A 4,879-nucleotide genomic window follows, 5' to 3' on the forward strand; every position below is an offset into this window, starting at 1 on the left:
ATAGTTATTTGTAGACATGGCGGTTTGGTGTTGCTGGAAAAACAAAGTACATAGATTTCCAGTCTGGACTATTAAGCCAACTAACCTTGTTAAGTCACAGCGTAGAGATCTAGTGTCGAGCTTCATCGTCCCAAATGGCACCCTGTTCCCTTTATAGTGCCCTATACTTACAAAAGTAGTGCCCTATACTTACAAAAGTAGTGCGCTATACTTACAAAAGTAGTGCGCTATACTTACAAAAGTAGTGCCCTATACTTACAAAAGTAGTGCGCTATACTTACAAAAGTAGTGCCCTATACTTACAAAAGTAGTGCGCTATACTTACAAACGTATTGCGTTATAAAGGGAATAGTGTGCCATTTTACGGCGCATTCTCAGTGATAGGTTGGCTGCAGTGGAGGAACCCTGTGCTAGCTGATTTAAACAGACTACTCCCCATAACTCAGAGGTCATGGGGAGGAGAGACGAAATACCAGTAGTGGGAATACCAGACCATATAAAACACTATTGTCCTCTGTGCAAGTCTCTCCTACGGTTCTTGTGACAGAGTGTAAATTCTGCCCCGACTGGGACACGAACTCACAACCATCCGCGCTGACACACAACGTACACAGGAAGCACTGTCAATGCCGCTGACCGAGAAAAGACATCACTGGATTCAGCGTTGACAGTACTTTTACGTCTCAGGAGGACAGTAGGACATCCTCAAATTGTGATTCTATATGTAATTGCATCGTAGTGAAGAACTTAACCCATCCTCTGCACCCACCTCGCTTTTTTTCCCCCTCATTCTTTCCAACAAAACTCTCATTGTCTATAAACCCACTGGATGTAAGGGTTGTATTCTCCTGTGCGTCAGAGGACAGAAGGACAACAATACATATTCTACTCTTCATCTGTCAAATAAATAACTAAACCACAAAAATCAACTACAACACTTAAAGGATTGTGGAATGTTATAATTACAATGACTGTCTCTGACGATGTGTAATTACAGTATAAGTCTCTGGTGATGTGTAATTACAGTATAAGTCTCTGGTGATGTGTAATTACAGTATAAGTCTCTGGTGATGTGTAATTACAGTATAAGTCTCTGGTGATGTGTAATTACAGTATAAGTCTCTGGTGATGTGTAATTACAGTATAAGTCTCTGGAGATGTGTAATTACAGTATAAGTCTCTGGTGATGTGTAATTACAGTATAAGTCTCTGGTGATGTGTAATTACAGTATAAGTCTCTGGTGATGTGTAATTACAGTATAAGTCTCTGGCGATGTGTAATTACAGTATAAGTCTCTGGTGATGTGTAATTACAGTATAAGTCTCTGATGATGTGTAATTACAGTATAAGTCTCTGACGATGTGTAATTACAGTATAAGTCTCTGGTGATGTGTAATTACAGTATAAGTCTCTGGCGATGTGTAATTACAGTATAAGTCTCTGGTGATGTGTAATTACAGTATAAGTCTCTGACGATGTGTAATTACAGTATAAGTCTCTGGTGATGTGTAATTACAGTATAAGTCTCTGGAGATGTGTAATTACAGTATAAGTCTCTGGTGATGTGTAATTACAGTATAAGTCTCTGGTGATGTGTAATTACACTATAAGTCTCTGGAGATGTGTAATTACAGTATAAGTCTCTGGTGATGTGTAATTACAGTATAAGTCTCTGGTGATGTGTAATTACAGTATAAGTCTCTGGTGATGTGTAATTACAGTATAAGTCTCTGGTGATGTGTAATTACAGTATAAGTCTCTGGAGATGTGTAATTACAGTATAAGTCTCTGGTGATGTGTAATTACAGTATAAGTCTCTGGAGATGTGTAATTACAGTATAAGTCTCTGGTGATGTGTAATTACAGTATAAGTCTCTGGTGATGTGTAATTACAGTATAAGTCTCTGGTGATGTGTAATTACAGTATAAGTCTCTGGTGATGTGTAATTACAGTATAAGTCTCTGGAGATGTGTAATTACAGTATAAGTCTCTGGTGATGTGTAATTACAGTATAAGTCTCTGGTGATGTGTAATTACAGTATAAGTCTCTGGTGATGTGTAATTACAGTATAAGTCTCTGGTGATGTGTAATTACAGTATAAGTCTCTGGTGATGTGTAATTACAGTATAAGTCTCTGGAGATGTGTAATTACAGTATAACTCTCTGGTGATGTGTAATTACAGTATAAGTCTCTGGTGATGTGTAATTACAGTATAAGTCTCTGGAGATGTGTAATTACAGTATAAGTCTCTGGAGATGTGTAATTACAGTATAAGTCTCTGGCGATGTGTAATTACAGTATAAGTCTCTGGTGATGTGTAATTACAGTATAAGTCTCTGGTGATGTGTAATTACACTATAAGTCTCTGACAATGTGTAATTACAGTATAAGTCTCTGGAGATGTGTAATTACAGTATAAGTCTCTGGTGATGTGTAATTACAGTATAAGTCTCCGGTGATGTGTAATTACAGTATAAGTCTCTGGTGATGTGTAATTACAGTATAAGTCTCCGGTGATGTGTAATTACAGTATAAGTCTCTGGTGATGTGTAATTACAGTATAAGTCTCTGGTGATGTGTAATTACAGTATAAGTCTCTGGAGATGTGTAATTACAGTATAAGTCTCTGGCGATGTGTAATTACAGTATAAGTCTCTGGTGATGTGTAATTACAGTATAAGTCTCTGGTGATGTGTAATTACACTATAAGTCTCTGACAATGTGTAATTACAGTATAAGTCTCTGGAGATGTGTAATTACAGTATAAGTCTCTGGTGATGTGTAATTACAGTATAAGTCTCCGGTGATGTGTAATTACAGTATAAGTCTCTGGAGATGTGTAATTACGTTACACTTCCCATAGCGTTCTTTGTGAACGTGTTGTATGATTTCCCTCATCTCTGTCTAGGCTGTCATTAGTAAAGAGAGTGGGTATGACATAACAGAAGAGCTTCCCTAGGACTGTAATCAACTAGATCCAGAAGTTAATACATATTATTCCCTGCCATGTAGGAATACGGACTGGTGGGAGATGTGGGAAGACCACTGTGATGTCTTAATGGCTTGGTGTGGGGTGGTTTTATGGTGAGAACTGGTTGTGTGTGAAAATCTTAAAGTTTGTCTTTGTCCTTGTTTGGTTGTTGGATGGATGGTGAGAATGTTGTGTGAGTGAGAGGAAATAACTGGAGTGATGCAATGACAGGGTTAAACAGGGTTAAACAGGGTTAGATAGGGTTAGACAGGGTTAGATAGGGTTAGATAGGGTTATGCAGATGGAGACAGGGTTAGACAGGGTTAGACAGGGTTAGACAGGGTTAGACAGGGTTAGACAGGGTTAAACAGGGTTAGACAGGGTTAGACAGATGGAGACAGGGTTAGACAGGGTTAGACAGGGTTAGACAGATGGAGACAGGGTTAGACAGGGTTAGACAGGGTTAGACAGGGTTAGACAGGGTTAAACAGATGGAGACAGGGTTAGACAGGGTTAGACAGGGTTAGACAGGGTTAAACAGGGTTAAACAGGGTTAGACAGGGTTAAACAGATGGAGACAGGGTTAGACAGGGTTAGACAGGGTTAAACAGGGTTAGACAGGGTTAAACAGGGTTAGACAGGGTTAAACAGGGTTAGACAGGGTTAGACAGGGTTAAACAGGGTTAGACGGGGTTAGACAGGGTTAAACAGGGTTAGACAGGGTTAGACAGGGTTAGACAGGGTTATACAGATGGAGACAGGGTTAGACAGGGTTAGACAGGGTTATACAGATGGAGACAGGGTTAGACAGGGTTAGACAGGGTTAGACAGGGTTAAACAGGGTTAGACAGGGTTAGACAGGGTTAGACAGGGTTAAACAGGGTTAGACGGGGTTAGACAGGGTTAAACAGGGTTAGACAGGGTTAGACAGGGTTAGACAGGGTTAGACAGGGTTATACAGATGGAGACAGGGTTAGACAGGGTTAGACAGGGTTATACAGATGGAGACAGGGTTAGACAGGGTTAGACAGGGTTAGACAGATGGAGACAGGGTTAGACAGGGTTAGACAGGGTTAAACAGGGTTAGACAGGGTTAGACAGGGTTAAACAGGGTTAGACAGGGTTAGACAGGGTTAGACAGGGTTATACAGATGGAGACAGGGTTAGACAGGGTTAGACAGGGTTAGACGGGGTTAGACGGGGTTAGACGGGGTTAGACGGGGTTAGACAGGGTTAGACAGGGTTAGACAGGGTTAGACAGGGTTAGACAGATGGAGACAGGGTTAGACAGGGTTAGACAGGGTTAAACAGGGTTAGACAGGGTTAGACAGGGTTAGACGGGGTTAGACGGGGTTAGACAGGGTTAGACAGGGTTAGACGGGGTTAGACAGGGTTAAACAGGGTTAGACAGGGTTAAACAGGGTTAGACAGGGTTAGACAGGGTTAGACAGGGTTAGACAGGGTTAAACAGGGTTAGACAGGGTTAAACAGGGTTAAACAGGGTTAGACAGATGGAGACAGGGTTAGACAGGGTTAGACAGGGTTAGACAGGGTTAGACAGGGTTAGACAGGGTTAGACAGGGTTAGACAGATGGAGACAGGGTTAGACAGGGTTAGACAGGGTTAGACAGGGTTAGACGGGGTTAGACGGGGTTAGACAGGGTTAGACGGGGTTAGACAGGGTTAGACAGGGTTAGACAGGGTTAGACAGGGTTAAACAGGGTTAAACAGGGTTAGACAGGGTTAAACAGATGGAGACAGGGTTAGACAGGGTTAGACAGGGTTAAACAGATGGAGACAGGGTTAGACAGGGTTAGACAGGGTTAGAAAGGGTTAGACAGGGTTAAACAGGGTTAGACAGGGTTAGACAGGGTTAGACAGGGTTAGACAGGGTTAGACAGGGT

The sequence above is a fragment of the Salvelinus namaycush genome, unplaced genomic scaffold (genome assembly GCF_016432855.1).
Source record: "Salvelinus namaycush isolate Seneca unplaced genomic scaffold, SaNama_1.0 Scaffold2391, whole genome shotgun sequence".
Taxonomy (NCBI): Eukaryota; Metazoa; Chordata; class Actinopteri; order Salmoniformes; family Salmonidae; genus Salvelinus; species Salvelinus namaycush.